Raw genomic sequence first — 16592 nt, 5'->3', positions numbered from 1 at the left:
GCTTTGCACAGCAGAACTGGAATAAACTGGCAGATAGTCTGTAAGATATAAACTCTAAGATATTCCGTGTGTACTTCAGACAATGGCCATTCAGCTGCTTCATTTCCTTAGCAGCGTTTCAAAGATTAGTCAGAGAGTGGTGTGAGCCAAGAAGAAGATAGCTGAAATGGATGAGAAATTAAGTATTTGTCTTCATAGTGCTTTGCAATGTTTTGATAACGGTGCAGCATTCACAGCAACCACGGGGGCTTGCTTGTGTGCCTGAAATTTGGATGAGCAGTGGGAGAGCAGCTCTCAAATATGCAAGGCTAAATTTGCCGAGCCCATTTCTCTCTGGGTCTTTGATGAGCCTGCAGTCAGCAGCCAAATGCTTAATGCGAGTGGCAGAAGGGGATATGTTTCCCCTGGGGTTGGAGAGCCGGCTGCTCCTTTGATAAACTCCAGACAGAGGCCTTGTACAGTCACTGTAGTATAAACCTCTCAGCAGCTAAAGCAACATCTCCTTCATGTAGGAGAGATGGCTGTTGGGGTCTGCTAGTGAGAAAGAAAAACATCTGGGGGAAGCATCTGGATTTCAAGTGCTCTAAAGGACGAGTGTATTAAAAAGTCTTTGCCACTGGGATTTGATTTGTAACTGCCTTGATTGTCATATTACCAATGTCATGAGAACAGTTTTGTAGCCTGATTGTTATGTTAAAACTCAAAGAGTGACCCCAATACCAACACATTATTTCCTGTGTAAAATAACCCAAGTAAGACAAAAACCCCTCACTAAAAACCAAACAGCCCCTTCCATAGCAACCTGCCCTGTCAGCCTTGTTGCTTGTAACAAAAGGACATTATGTGGTGTGTCTTTCCTTCCTTCAGGGAAAAAAAGGTACAGACACTGCTTGCTGGATGCCTTTTAATGAGTTGTGATTCACTCTTGCCAGTGATTTACCAACTCCACCACAGGTGTGAGAGCTGGAGATGGTTTCTGTTCTCTTTCTCTCTGAAATCATGGTTTGGTGTGGTTTGCTTTGCTTTGTTTTTCTGACAGGCAATCATTCAGTCTTAACTGAGTATCTCTGAGTCATGGGATCAAGCAAGCCTGAGGATGAGAGTTTAGATTATAGTTTATATAGTTTGTTTAATTGCTTAGTAATACAGCAAGGAAGGGCTGGGGAAACTTTGACCTTACCTGATGTGGATTTGACTGCATTTTGGGGAGAGACAGCCTGTCCCATGCATGCTCTCTGCTTATAATCTGAGCACTGCATTTAAACCCCGAGTGGAGGAGGTGTGTGGGAGGACCCTCTGATGGTCAGTGAAGCCTGGGTTGCCCATACACACCTTGAAGACAGATGCTTAGAGAAGTTGCTGGGCCTCGTTGCTCAACGGTTACGCAGCTGAGTAAACGGGCCCTTTGAGCATGCCCCAGGTTTGGCAATCAGTGCTTTTCTTGCTTTCAGGCTCAATAACAGGCTCAAGCCCTCGAACTTGCACCTGAGAAAATGTCAGCAATCAGTTGTGTGTCCTAAATGACCAGGGATTGTGTTCTGTGCTACTGTAGCTCTTCAAGTACCCTCTGTACCGTCTTGCTTCCATACACATTTATAGGTACTCCCTTGGACCTTTTCCTTATTGCCTGCCATCAGCATGAAGAGAACATTGAATTGCCACTCCGAGGGGGTGTCGTTTCTAGTTACATAAGATCTCTCCATATGATTTTTTGGTATTGTGACAGAATCTGTACTTAGTCATGAGCCTACTCCTAGGGTTTCCACAAATGCAACCAAAGAGGCGGCAGTGCCCTCAAGAAAATCCTTAGAGCTACTTCAGCCTATGCTGCTTTTCGTGTACAGCTAATATGGAATTGCTGTAAGGCAGAGCTGCGTTAGTTTTGGAAGCAGATTATAGTGCCAGCCTCTGAGAGAAGGCACCAAGTCTATCTGCTTTGTTACTTAACTTATTCAGCATAGCAGCTGGAGATGGGGTGGCCATATGCAATGTGCTGTCCCTGGGGGACACCAAAGATTTCATTTGGCTGGGCCTGCCTCGAGCTGTCACAGGTGTTCTCCTTTCGTGTCCAATAGCTCCCTTAAAATATACATGACTGCATTTATTACATCAGCTCTTCTTCCTCCTTTGGAATACCCCAGCTAAAGTTACGTTACACATGACACATGTTCTTGCTCCCGTAAGAATTAGTTTAATTACTGATGCAGGTGGGTAAAGGATCTCTAGGGTCTGAGGTACCAACTTTGCCATGCTTTAATTAAGAGGTCAAGTGTGAAAGGCTGAAAAATACCTCCCACTTCAAGATGCTGAGTGGGAGATGGAAGGCACTGATAGAAGAGGTTTTTGCTGCCTGCAGGAGGATTGATTTTCCTGCTGCATCTCCCTGTGCCGAGGCTGGCATCTGGAAATCCGCACCAGCTTTTATTCGCCTCCTGTGGTTTCCACATTAACGGCTTTTCTCATCCGGAGTCTTTCAAAGAACCAAACCAACATGACTCTGCTTTCAAAGGTCATAGTCACTCCCAAATAACCCTGGTTTGTGTTAGAAGTGTCAGGACTGCTCCTCTTGCCTGGTGTCTTTGAAGAACGGGGTTGTGACTGTCCTGCGCCACGGTCCTCTGTGTGCTCACCCGATGGAGGCTTCCATCTCTGAACACCCAGTTGTTCTGTGTCTCACTGAGAGTGTGGGCAGATTCTTTCTGGTGTTTAATTAGAGTCTTCTTTCTGCCCAACTCAAAACCCAAGGAAATGGACTTGGAAAACGTTTGGGAAGAAAGCAGCATAAAAATGGGCAGGTGAGAGGAACTTGTGTCTTGTGGCAAGACTGGAGCAAATCCGACATTAAGAATGCCTTGAGGTAAAGCAGCCAGGACATCTGTGACTGGGCTTGTGATGTTTGCCCTGGCAGCTGGAGCAGCACTGGTGTGGATAGCAGCAGGTGTCTGCTGGCCAAACTTGGAAGGTTTTCTTGAGACTGACCTGTTGCACTTTCATAACTACTGAGTGACCCAGTGAAGTTCTGTTGCTCTCCAAACAGCTCTAAGAGGGACACTTGAGTCTTATTAATGTCTTTTTCATCACTTACTGTCTATGCAAACTGCTGGTTCATTCACATGTTCTTGTGTGATTCAGAAAGTTTCTTTTCAGAAAACTTTCCTCCTTTTTCTTGTTTGCTGTTGCTGTTTTGTCTCCTCTGTGGTGGTCGCTTCTCTTGCTTTTAAATGAATCAGTTCAGCTATGCCACTGCCTTCCTCTGCATCCCTGGAGAAAGACTGGTGTAACACTGGAAAAACACAGAGTTAAATATTAACATGAACTACTGAATGTTCCCACTGAAAAAAATCAGGAACGTTTCCAAGTAGTGAAAGCAGACTTTCCTTTCCTTTCCTTTCCTTTCCTTTCCTTTCCTGTAGTGAAGTTTTGCCACTTAACTTTTGAAACGATGGCTGGCTTGGTCGTTTTAGCAGGATTAATAGTTAGAAATTGGGAGTCCTCTATTTAATTGCTCTCACCCAGGCTGCTTCTCCTGACCAGGAGAAGCATCTCATGTGGTGATTTAGTGCTGGAACGTGTCAGGTCTTTTCAAGGTAAGAGGTTTTTGGTTTGTTTTTTCTCATTCCCTCTGTGCTTTGGCTTGGAAATGGAAGTTGCATTGCTTGCTCTCAGTCAGAAAGGCAATGTATTTAAATGCTGTGAGTTGATACCGATGCTACAGGAACTCCTTAAGGCATTGGGGTTCCTCTTGAGCTATGAAGACGCCTAGCCACCCCCATTTGTATTAGCTGAAGACCTAACTAGCAAAGGCTGCAAACGTGACATTCTCTTCTGCTGACTTGAAATGTCACCATCAATCTCTGCTGAGAGGAAAAGGGGCACAAGGAAATGGTTTTGATGAACAGGAGTCTTTCATTCTTCACATTTTGATGTATTCAGAACACATATTTATTCTGTCTTGCTGGTTGTCTCAGGTGTCAAGGCTTCTGTCTGAGTGTACCAGGAATCCCTGCTCCAGGTGTCAGAGCTCTGATCTCTGCAGAGCAGCTCAGGTGTCAGCTGTGGTGAAGCCTGTGACCCTGACCTGGAAGGGCTGGATCGGTTAATGTGATGTTTGTGGATGGTATTGCTGAATCTTCCTTTTGTGCACGTAAAAACTGTGCATGAGGACATGGAATGAGTCCTTTAGAAACAAAATGATGGGTTTTTGCTTTAATCCCATTTGCATTGTGCAATAACATCCCAAAGCAAGAGTTGTCTTGGTATTTGCATGAGGCACGTGCTCCTGCCCACCACCAGCCAGTAAGATAAGTCAATAAAAACAAGCCATGCAAGGCATGAATTGCTTAGAGGTGGAAAAGACCTATTAGGCTATCTAGCCCAGCCACATGCCAGGGAGGAATTGCTTCAACTGGATTTGCTTTAGAGGAGGGACGAGTAACAGAGGATCCCATTTTCTGTAGGCGACGGTGGGAGGCTGCCTGTGCCTCAGGTTTGGCACGTGCCTCTAACTTTGAGCCTCATAAGCAGTAATACCCCAGAGCATTCTTTTCCAGGCTGTTTGATTTGAAGTGCAACAACGGTCTGACCAGGAACTGTTCTGATTGCACAGATGGGCAGTTTTGCTTTGGGGGGTGATTTTTGTCTCGTCAAAGGAGAACAAGAAGAAAAGGCAAAAGCCTGTGAGTATGGCTCAGGTGTGTCTGTGTGTGTCTTTGACAGCATGAGAGGTCTGTCCCTGTTACACCAGTCCTGAGAGCAAAATGGCTACTCTGCCTGACCTTAGGGGGGGAATTTTACACATTGCAAAGAGGACAAAGGCCCCACTGCGTTCTGGCTGTGTGCAGCACGCTGCTGATGCTAAAGCAAGCCACCATTTCCTATTAAAGTAGTGCCTTGGAAGAGAGGCTGCAATGCAAAGTGATTTAGCTTACAGGGAGCTGATGCATCTAGCTCTGGCACGGACGGGCGAGGTCTCTGTGGTCAGAGAGGCAGACAAACACGTTGGTGCTGATGTTTTGAGCAGCTTCATCTGGCGACTGGACAGGGAATTGCAGCCGTGTTTGCTTTATTGCATTGATTTTTTTTGCATTGTTCTCCTTTTGTCTGTTCTTGTTTCCTCACCACTATTTGTATTTGAATAGAAAAAGAGCTCTGTGGGAAATGGTTTGCATGCCCCTCTTCTTTCCAGGCCTGACATGTTTATATATACAAAGAATTATGGAGGAATTAAAGAGAGGACCAAAGAAGCTCAGAAATTTCCTTGGAAGAGCTTGTCAGATGTTTAATTAATGGGCATATAGCAGAGGGAGTGAAATCTGTTGCTCAGTACCATAATAGGCAGTGCAGTGCTTCTGCCTCTCTCTGTCATCCCTAACAGACGGGTTTATTTTTGGTAATGAGACATTTATCTCCTTTGCATCTATTAAAAGCCAGTTCCAGTTTCAAAAATCAGTTGGAAACAACACGAAAAAGTTGAGTGGTGAAATGTGTTTCTTTTGGATGCTCCATCAAATGCCGAGGATCCTTTTTTGCTGTATTTTGCTGTATTTTTGCCTTGCTGCAACTTGTGTTTGTGGATGATTTAGGTGTTCCACGGGCACCAAATAACGGTGTGAATACTTAGATGGTGTAGAGAGGCTCAAGTGAGTTACTTTCAGGGCAACAATTAATATACTGTTGGTGTAAATAATTGTTCTTCAACACTTTTCTGTGTGTGGAGCCCTTAGGGCTTCTTCTTAGCTCCAGATCCCTTCCTATGTGGCTTAAGCCTATTGAAAGCAGACTTGCTTTTCTTCCTGAGCACCCTTGAAGCAGTCCACAGAAATCCATGGGTGAGTGGCAGCCTGGTCCAACTCACTCGGTGCCATAGGGGAGTCCACACAGAAGTACTTGCGGAAAAAGAAAGCTGTTTGTCAGAAGATACGGGCTCTGCGTGTATTGCTGGTCCTGATGCAGGGCAGTGAGCAAAGTACTTTCACACTGTGGTCTGAGTAATTAACGTCCTACTTCAGCAGGTCAACAAGCAGACCACTTTCCTTAATCTGTCCACAGAGAAGCTCTAGGTGAATGCAGCGAGGGGTTTGTAGGCGTTTGCTTGAAATCCTGTGCCGTTTATTAGATGCCTTTCAATAGATTTTCAAGCTGTTCTGTAGCATTCTGCAGGTGGGATGTAATTTTTCCCAGTGAGGTCTGAAGTGCTTGACAACTGTGAGAGAACAACTGCCTTCTTTTGGTTGGTAAATAGGATTTGTTTAAAGAAGCTGTCTGGTCCATTTTGTTAGCTGTTAAAGAGGGGCAATAGGCAGGGTATCAGAAGGGATTACTGATGTGAACTGACACAGAGGCTTATTCCAGGAAGTTTATTTTCAGAAAGTGTTGAGTATTCATACTTCAAGAGCCCTTTAAAGTATTTGTGATTCACACCAGCCATTCCTTTCAGCCTTGGTTGGTACCCATCTCAGAAAGGTGACGTAAGACTAAAGAGATTCATGCAAGGAATGTTTTGACTTTTTAGCTGGTGAAGTGCTAATTATGAGAACCACAACCTGTCTAGTAACAGGGTCACAGATAACAAACATTGAGAGGCTGCTGTTCCAGAGGAGTTACATCATCCAGCTCCATGCATGAAACATCTTTTCCATGGAAGAAGTTGCATGGTGCATGGCAGGGATTCCTTTCTGTACGGTACAAATCCTCCAATTGTCCTCACCTACCCATTTCCTTCCACTCTTCCATTCACAGCAGGGATTTTCCTCAGTTGGCTCCTGCCACAGTGTCTGTGCCTATGGACTGTAAACAATGCTACTCTTTCTTCCCCCTATCCTCCTACACATGCTTTTGAACAACTCTGGTTTCTAGGCTGACAGTCCTTATAAGGCTGTGGGGTTGTGGGGAAGCATCCCTTTATCAGCAGCTTCCTTGTGCAACCTTCTGTTCTTCTTTGCGTCACTTGAGTCATGTTTTTGAAAGGCATGTTTGTTCTGAGACCTCTCAGCAGCAATGCTGCCTCTTCTGTGCTCCTTGATGCTATTCCTGGGGGCTTCTTCTTTATAAAGGCACGGAAAGTCAGTGACTAAGTTGGGGAAAATGATCTAATTTCACTGTAGGCTGTGAGCTAAACCTTCAGTACCTTGCACGGGGACTGTTTTCATTTGTGATGAAAAGGGACACGTGCTCCAAACCAGCAGAGGCAGCCACACTCTGTTCTGTTCCTTCTCCTTCCTCCTTCTCCCCCACACTCACTCTGACCAACGAGGGGAGCCTGTGATGCATCACACACCCTGCAGAACTGGGCATGTTTCTCCCTCACAGAAGGTGTGTGCAGAATGGCTTCAGCTGGCACAGCAGCTAGCCTTTGGTGTAAAAACTGACCTCGAGTGAGACTCTTGCAGGCAGCAGGATGGGTAGAGGTGCTGTGTGTTAGCTCAGAAACGTGTGCTTCTGCACACTGTGAGCACTGAGTTCTTCAATTCATGTTATTATTTGAGTGTGATGGTTAGAGAGGGGCTGTTGACACTCAGTGCAGCAACTTCAGGACAATGTCCACTCCATCAAAATCAAAGAACAACAGGGATACGTTCTTGCCATTTCTGGCACTGAACAGCTCATGTTGTGGTACAAAACATCCCTGTTTAAGCTTTGCCCTGGGTTCTGCGTGTCCAATTTGTTCTCTCTGCCAGGTCTTGCTTAGATGCTGCAGTGTGGCAGAAGTATCAGCTGGGAGGTTGGATGGAGCACGAGTGGAAAGCAAAAAGCTTGTGGGGAACAGGGGGAACGGTAATTAGGAAATACTTTCAGATTGGTTTGGGAGGAGGCTTGAAGCAGAATAGTTATGAATGAGATGCAGGGAAGGGTGCCCAGAATACCTCCTCCTACCTCCAGCACCTATCAGTAGCTTGGCATCCTTATTGATGCTGTCTAGGACACGTACTTCTGCTGCCCTTACCTGGGTACCCAAACATTTCACCCTTGTAAGTCATTTGGAAGATTAACTGGAGCCCTAAAATAGCACCTCAGTGGGAGCATATGTTCTGTACATTTTGCATACTGCTCAGTTGAGAAGCTAGTAATTCAGATACTGTACTCTTTTTGCTCAAGCTGTTTGGGGGCTGCAATGTTGCCACCTAAGCACAAGTCAGAGCACTGTGCTTGCCAGGAAGGAAATGTGTGCGTGTTCTGCCCTCCCCAGCGCACTTTGCAGCGAGCGGGTGGCATCCTGGAGACTGTTTCTTCAAGCTGTAAATCAGCAGCTAAAGAGCAGAATTTCTTTTTGCCATGCCTGCCTCTCTAGCTGTGAGGAATGTAGTTGCAGTGTGTGTGTGATGTGTGTGTGATCCTCGGGGATATCCGTAGGAAGCATCTGTCACTGATTGAACTTAAAGTGGGCTCTCAAAGAATTTCTCCTCCGTTGCAAACTGATGGAGGCAGCAGTCCTTTGGTGCTCTGAATTAACATTAGATAAGAATGGTTCATGTCAGAGCTACTCATTCAATGGCAACCTGTACTGTTACTACTGTTTGCTGTTTGCTTACACATTCTGCTGCCTCGTGCTGTATGGAACGTCCATCATTTGCCATGAGCAGTGTTGCTGGAATCAAGGGATATGTTTGTTACAGTCCTCAACCTTTGACTCTCCATTCTAGCCAAAAAGCATTTGTGCAAGTAGAGAATCTGAGTTTGACAAATGACAGGCAACCTGTAGTCAGCCTTTGTCCCTCATAAATTAATATAAGGGGAAAAAAATGGTCTTTGTGTTTTGCACAACTGTGCCAGCATTGGAGCATGAGAAAGTTGGGTTGTGGCTTGAGTGGCTTTGGTTGGTCCCATGACTGAAAGATAGACATTGGAGAGGAGATTTGATGCAGAGTGAGTATGGGATAGAAAGGGAAGACACAGCTCTGACATGGCCAGTGTGCCTCTCCTTTCTCTTTATTAGAGCTCCTCTGTAGGGATGTCGGCACATCATAGCACCCTGGTAGAACAGTGTTACTGTTTCCTCTTTACAGACACCCAGTGAGAAATAAAGAGCTGAATACCACAGGGAGACAGAGAGCTAGGCTAGGCATGCTGGCAGAATGTCCCTGCTGGTGAAAGGGGCTTTAGGATGTCAGTGGTACCACTTGATACCTGATTGGTACCCCCAACAGCGTTATGTCATGGCTGGGAGTCACACTGTCCAGTGTGGTGGGCTTCATCTGTTGGCTCTTGAGGAAAATGAGCCTCAGAACCCGAGGAGATGAGGGGAAGAGGAAATGAAGTGTTCCCAGAGCCCTGGTCCCTACTTCTGGCTTCAAGCACCTGGTGAGACGAGTTGCTTTCTGAGAGGGAGGAAGAGGTGAGAAAGTTAAAGGGAATTTTACTTACTTCCCAGAGCAACATTGTGAGGAGGGAAAAGTCCCTCAGTGACTGGAGTACCCCCAAGAACAGCATGAGCATGGATCTTGTGACTGAAAAAGGAACAGTAGGAGAGAAAAGTGGTGGTGTGCTGTGCATCTGCTGCAGAGCAGCTCCTCAGAAGGGCTTCTACAGGACAGTGGACTGATATTTGATGTGAGGGGTTCCCTGGCAGTGTAGGCAGGAAGCCTTCCCAGTGGCATGTTCCCGTCTCCAAATGCTAACAGCGGCGTGTTCAGTTCTCTGGATTTCAGCAGATAAAAGGGGGTGTTGCAAGAAGTTTGGCACAGTTTCTCTTTGCAGAATAATAAACAAAGATGGTGTTGTCTTGGGTTGCATATAGACATGGAGGCTCTTGCCCCATAAAAGCTGGTTCATGGACCCTTAGCTTTGAGAGATAACAGTGCTAGTTGAGGCAGCCTGCAAATCATTGTCACATTTTCTAGCAGATGATCAGGGTGACCACAGAGTCATAGAATGATGGTTTATTTCAGACTGAAAGAACAGTTTCTAATTCATTTTTTCTAATGGCTGCATTAGATTATTATGTTCTCTAACACTTAGTGCTGTTTTATTTTCCAGGAGGAGACCAGAACATACCTGTAGAGCTGTGGCTTCTCTTTCTCCAAGCTCTGCCAAAGGTATGGACTGTTATGCACTGTTACTGTCCCCAGTGTTCATCTCAAATGCAGTGTGGAAACTTTCAGCATAGTGAGTTACTAAGCTGTTGGCAGAAGAAAACTACTTCCTTTATTCCTGAATGCAATATTTTAAATGCATTATAAAGTTCTTGCCCAGCAAGCTGCACTGAATCAGAGCTAAGCTTGACAAGGCTGGTCAATGCATACAACAGTGGCTCTCCTGCTTCTGCTGCCTTTTGCAAGGGATCCTCAAGACTAGGCTGCCTGGTAATGGCAGCTTGGTTTCAGAGGCTCCAGAACGTGAACAGAGCTATTTAACAGCAGGTCTACACTGACTTTCAAACCATGGCCAGTGTCTGTTCATTAATATGAGTCTCCATGGCTATACCCTCATAGCTGGGCAAATAATACGGCAGAATGGCAGCCCCAGGGCCTTCCCTTGCCAAGCCTGTAAGAAGCTCTGGTGTCCTAATTAAGCACTGAATCAAGGTTGTGCTGCTCCTGCTCAGCAGCTTGGTACCTGAAGCAGTTTTACCAGGAGAATTGTCTGACACAGGGGAAGTGCTTTCAGCAGATGTGTAAAATGTTGACCTAAAAGTCGGGTAGCATGGTAACTAAGCCCCTGATGTTCAAAGGTTCACAGCTGTCCTGCTGTCTGGCTGGTTGCATAACGTGGAAGAACTGAAATAGCCTTTGTGGTGATAATTGCTACCATATGATTGCAGAATAAAGAACAGTGTATTTCTATGAATGTGACTGCAAAGGCCCACAATAAAGTGTGGTATTTCTATGGGGTTCTTTCTGAACTAATGCAAAGAAGTGTGCAGCCTAGAGATTCATTTCTATACCATTCCACAGGGTGCTGAAAAAGCCTGTGTTTTCTAATGAGCTCTGTGTGTCAGCTTGGCAGTGTCTGCCTGGCAGCAGAGAAAGCAACGTATGCTGAGGAACAGTGGGGTTCTTTGGGGTTTTTTTTGTTTGTTTTTGGTGATTGAGTTGTTTTCCTTTCAAGCAGAGGGTGGGAAATGGTTCACTTGAGCTATCACACCACGTAAACTTGGACTGCTGCAATTTGTACTTGCCACTGTATCTTCTAAAGCTTCTGCGACCCCCTCGTGGCTGGAGCTGCTGGTGCCCCAGGTTCTCAGTGAGCCGTGGGCAAGCAAGGTGCTGCTTCTCTCTTTCAGTGTCCCAAGAACATTTCCTAGCTGGAAAGCCAGATATTCCCTGACCCTGTGTGAACTCACCAGTTCTTTTCTCCCTCCATAGACCCCTCTTTTCAGTGTGGAAGAAAGAGCTGAGTATGATCCAGGATTCATTTACACAAAGTTTTCCTAAGTAATTCTCAGCTGCCCGTGGGTTTTCCTGGAAGGATGGGATACAATAGGCCATTTGTCTCCAAATGGATATAGTTATTACTTTTTAACCTAAATGCCCAGCTTGACCCCAGTCTTAAAGGGCTTTTTGTTCCCGAGGCTTAGCCCTTCATCCTTGAAACCATCTGAAGATGCGTCTCTTCTGTGAACATACAGGTATCACAAATGTGTTCAGTGCTCCAAGGAATGCAAATCATTCCCATTATATCTGGGCCAGAGCTTGCTACATTTTAGGGGAACTAGAGATGAAGCAAAATGGCTATGAGAGAGCTTTTTATGGTTTCTACAGGAATAATTGCTGTGAATTGGGCCTGAATTCCTCAGCAAAACCCATCTGGGGAGTGGGGGAGGGTGGGCACACCCTCAGCAACAGCTTTGGAGGTCTGTGAGCTCTGAATTGATCAGGTGTGAGTGGCTGCTCACTTAGCTGATGTTTTTATTGTTTGTTTGGGTGTTTGAAACTGCTTTCCTTAGAGGCCAAAGAAAATGATGAACGATCCCCATCTTCTCTTTGCTTCAAGTTAGTTTGCACTAAGCAGGAAGGCATCGTACCACTTCTCCAGCTGGTGACTGGAAATACCATTGCTGGAATAACGAGGCTTACATTCTTCTGCTTACAAGTGACTGGGGTTTTTTGCTGGTCTCTGAGCAGGTAGAAAGAGTGTGTTTTCAACTTAGCCTGTTTAAAGATCTCCGCTCCATTTCAGTTTGATTCCACATAGTTTGACCTTGTGGGACACAGCTTTCATGTGAAAGTCCTCTCACTTGTAAGCTCTGATATTTGATGAGCTGAGAAGCTCATGAAAATGACTGTATCTCCAGGGGAAGTGTTCCTGACACCAGTTGCAATAGCTGGGGAGCTGCAGCCACCTTGGGTTGGCTGTTTCCACGAGAGCTAAGTGGGAGTTGCTGTAAAGGGCTCAGCCTCCAGTCAGTGGTTCTGGTTTGATCTTTCTGAAAGTCTTTGTCCCTCACTTGTTGGCACCAAGTAGCTCCCTGCTCCCTCTTTGGAACTGTAATACTTCTTACTTGATACCTGGAGCACAGCTTTGCTCCCAAGGAGAGGTCAATGTATGCCAAATACAAACACTGAGAATTGTGCTGGTCACAAGTAAATACATTTGGCCTGGCATTGAAATCCTGTCATGCACAGTCCTGAGAGGAAAGAGAGTTGTTAGCTCATCTCATCGCCCAAGCTCGATCCTGATCCCAACACGGACAGAGCAGACGGGGCCATCTCCAGGGCGCTGCTCTTTTGTTAGAGCTTGCAACGCTGCATCCTTCAGCTCTGAAACTGCAGTGTCACCAATCAGCTGCAGCTTGTTCTTAACTCCAGAAGCTTCTGACAGTCAGCAAGGATTGTGTCCAGTCTCACTGACTATTGGCACACAGCTTGTTCCAGCAAGTGCATTAGTACCTATTAAACATTTATACAGCAGCAAATAAAGTTAGACAAAGATTCACAAACAGAAATGAGACCTGTAGAGCCTCCAGTCTAAATGAAGCCTAGATGATGACATACAGCACAGCTGCTGGTGGGAGGAAGGGTGAGAAATGTTTGAAGGAAAAGTGATTTCTGAGAAGCTGGTGACTGGGGAAGGGGGTTTGCAGGTCTGGGAACTAACAAATCAGAAGGTGTAGCAAGAGGGAAATTAGGAAGTGAAGCAATGTAACGAGTTCAGGAGGTAGTAAAGGATGGAAAAGAAGTTGTTAGCTATGAGATAAGCTTGAATGTGAAATGGCTGGGAATGGACAGGAGAATCCTCTCTTACCACTTTTTAATATTGGAGGAGAGATGACTCGGTTATCCAGACCTGATGGAAAGAGGATTGCAGATGCTGAGGGTGGGACACGTTGGGTGGCTTTCTACCAACATTCTCTGCATACCAGCTGGGTGGAATAAAGTCTGCAGAGGTCTCTGTCTTGAAAAGCAGAAAGTATATTTTCTTTGGGCTGCCCTGGTCAAAATGCAAGTGTTCCTTCACTGCCCACTGGTCTTTGGAGCTCTGCACTCCCCCGCTCTGTGCTCCACCTGGGAAACACTTTGAATCGATTTGGTGCTTCCAGAACTGAATTTCTTTTTTCTAGGTTAATACTGAGCCCTTGAGGCTTCTCACAGCTTTCCCTTTTCTTTATCTTCTTCTGTTCCCTGGAACGTGTCCTGTGTGGAAGCCACAGGAAACAACCGTGTCATGAGCTTCCAGCCAAACGGGACCTCAGTAAATCTGCAAGTCTGGTACACTGTATAGGGAGTGAGAAATAGTGATAGTATTATCTGAGGCTGGCTCTGAGCAAAGCTGTCTAGGACACTAGATAGCACTGGGGGAAAAGAAAAGAAGAGTCTTCTGTGGTGTAGAAAACCAAAACTGTCAGAGAGAAAGAACATGAAGCAGTGGGATAGTTGGTGTTGACAAAGAAGTGGCATCAGTTGCTGCTTCCCCTCCTTGCTGTCTGTTGGGAGTGTTGGGAGCAGCAGGGCTTCACAGCACTTTTGACACAGCCAGGTTCATCATTCATAGAATCACAGAATCGTTTTGGTTGGAAAAGCCCTTGAAAAGCTGCTGAGTCCCGGCCCTCTCCTCGCCCTGCCACTGACCCACAGCCCTCAGCACCTCAGCTCCACGGCTTTGGGATCCCTGCAGGGCTGGGCACTGCCCCAGCTCCCTGGGCAGCCTGGCACAGGGGCTCACACCCCTCTCAGGGAAACAGTTCTGCCTCAGCTCCAGCCTCCTCTGTCACAATTTGAGACCGTTTACTCTTGTGCTGTCATTTGTTACTGGAGAGAGGAGACGGATCCTCGCCTCACCACAGCCTCCTGTCAGGGAGCTCTGGAGAATGCACTCAAATGCATCCAGTCTCACCCATGCTGCTGGGAGCTTTTCACCTATTAAAACTAATGAGTGCAAATTCTTAGTAGTTCATAAAAGTGATTTCATGGCAGTGCTGCACAATCCTGCAGGTTTCTGCCAGTTCTGTTATGTGCTGCCTTGAGGCTCCACCTGAGATCTGGGCCTAGTGCAGGCACAGGGACAGGCTCTGTGTGCACAGCCTTGATGTATGTGGTGTGAGTGTAAACTTTTGCCTGTTTGTGAAGCACTGGAAGATGTAGTGACTCAGCTCAAGTCCCAGAGAGAGACTCTGTGTTCGGCTGGAAACGAAGCGAAGCTCTTTGCCTGGAGCTTTTCGGTGCCCACGCTCCCAGCTTGTCCCTGCAGCAAATCCACCTGTGGCTTTTGGAAAGCAAATTTCTTCTGTGCCCAGCACTGCACCGAATGTTCTCAGACCATTACACTGCTCTTTGCTCCTTGCCCCCCCTCCTCCCCCAGCCATTCCTAATGTACAGATATCAGAGGAGCTACCAAACCTTTGGCTGAAAGCAGCGATTTTTCCCGGAGCCCTTGCGGAATGTGGGAAATCACAGGCTGCAGAGCTGCACAGAGACAGCAGCTCCAGGGGAAATGCTGTCAGGAAAGGGGCAGCTTTTGTTCCCCAGCACAGTTGCCAGAGAAGCGAGGAGGCTGGTGGTGCTGCCCGTCCTGCCTGCAGCCTCTGCCAGCTCCCGCTGCGGGACAGAAGCAGCACGGCTCCCGCGCAGCCCCTGCTCGGGACTCGGACCACGGTCAGGCCTTTAAGAAGGAAATCCACATTGACAAGTACTTGGTGGACTGTCTTGTCTGTAAGCCTCCATCCAGAGGGCTTTGACCCTGGTTTGGACAAACCTGCATGACTTTGGTTTCTAGTTTGTGGGTGCTTGGGCTCTGTTGCTTGCCTGATCTCTTGGCAGCTGCCAGCACTTCACAGTGATGCTCACCCACTCCTTGGGCGAGGGCTGGCTCACCAGCCCTGCTTATGTGGCTACATTCTCCTTCTGTAGGGTGATGACAGTGTCCAGGACTTGGCCTAAAGTGTTCATGTTTGCTCAGAGAAATGTAATAGCGCATGGGAGGGGATGGAAGCGCTGCTCCCATCACTCTCCCCACAAAACCTGTCTGCATAGGAGGGAGCAGACGTTGTGGTACCCTAAACCTGGGCTGCAGTACCAGTCCAGCTGCAGTGGGTTCCTTCTAGATTTGATCTACAGTTAACCTGAGCTTGTGAAACTGGCTCGAGTTGGCCTGATACTGAAACCAATGTTGAAAACATGAAGCAGAGCAAAGGTAATTTGTCCATTGCCACTGAAGGCACTGGTGCAAAGGAAAGGCAGCAGGAGCGAGGGAAATGTCACAGGGAAGGGGGGTGGGACCTGGGAAGTGTCTGTGAACCGAAGATTTATATCTATAAAGAAGATTTCAGTGGCAGCTAGAAAACAGGGGAGTGGGGTAGAAGGGAAAGTGGCCAATGATGCAGATATTAATCCTGCCTGACAAAATGTTCCCAAGAAATCAAATATCAGCCCTGGAATACCAAAGCCAGGGCTGACAGCCTGAAGGTGAAACGGGAACCAAAGGCTAAGCTAAGGTTAAACCTTCTTTTTATCTCCTCCCCAGGGAAAAGGGCAGAGACTGCTGGTTTGTGCCTGCCCCCAGACCAAGCTGGGCAGGTCATTTGAGGGATACTTGCACTATTTTAGGACTGGGTCTGAGAGATCAGGGAGATAAATTGTTACTTGCATTGGAAGGGTGAAACACATGGGAAACATCTGCTCCAAGGAGGCATCTTAGAAATAAGCTTCAGCAAGAAGGAAGGAGAAGCAGCTGTTCAGGGGACCACCAGGCTTGCAGTGAGGAGCACGAGACAAGGAGAGGCAGAGCTGGGTAAGAGAGGGGCAGAGGGAGGACCCAGACGGCAGCTTTGTGGCTGACACACCTCTTTAGTCTAGACTGAAATGAAAACTTGGAGTATCTGTGGATAGGACACTGCCCTTAGCCTCGACCCAGCTCGGGGAAGGGAACAGGGCACTTTGGACTTGTGCTGGAGGCAGGATGAGTGGTGACCATATAGAATCAATTACCAGAAATGGTATGTCTTTCATGGAGGGGGAGATATCACCCTGTAATTGGGAAGGAAATGAGCTCTCTGGAGAACATGAAGGCAGCCAAAGAGGGAAGGTGCTACGTTAGAGCTTTCAGACTCAGCTTCTCACTGTGCCACAGGCTCTTGGGGTGACCTTGAACAGAGCAGATCAGATGTTTAGTTCTAGGTCTTGAGAACTGCCAGGTGCATTGTTCTGGAAGTACAGACAGTC

General features: G+C 46.8%; 1 protein-coding gene across 3 annotated transcripts in view; it reads left to right on the top strand.

The window, feature by feature from the left end:
• SORBS1 (sorbin and SH3 domain containing 1) overlaps positions 1–16592 on the top strand; it is a 145897-nt gene that overhangs the window by 29171 nt on the left and 100134 nt on the right. The window contains exons 1-2 of one of the 3 annotated variants that reach the window (XM_062001184.1): positions 2569–2795; positions 9973–10031. The gene's annotated coding sequence lies outside the window, so the exon portion shown is untranslated. Of the gene's footprint in view, positions 1–2568; positions 2796–3568; positions 3588–9972; positions 10032–16592 lie in introns of those variants that run through there. The other 2 variants (XM_062001185.1, XM_062001183.1) reach the window with 2 other exon arrangements.

Source organism: Colius striatus, chromosome 8 (assembly GCF_028858725.1).
Source record: "Colius striatus isolate bColStr4 chromosome 8, bColStr4.1.hap1, whole genome shotgun sequence".
Lineage (NCBI taxonomy): Eukaryota > Metazoa > Chordata > Aves > Coliiformes > Coliidae > Colius > Colius striatus.
Note: the sequence above shows the minus strand (reverse complement) of the source record. Positions and strands in the feature narration are given on the sequence as shown.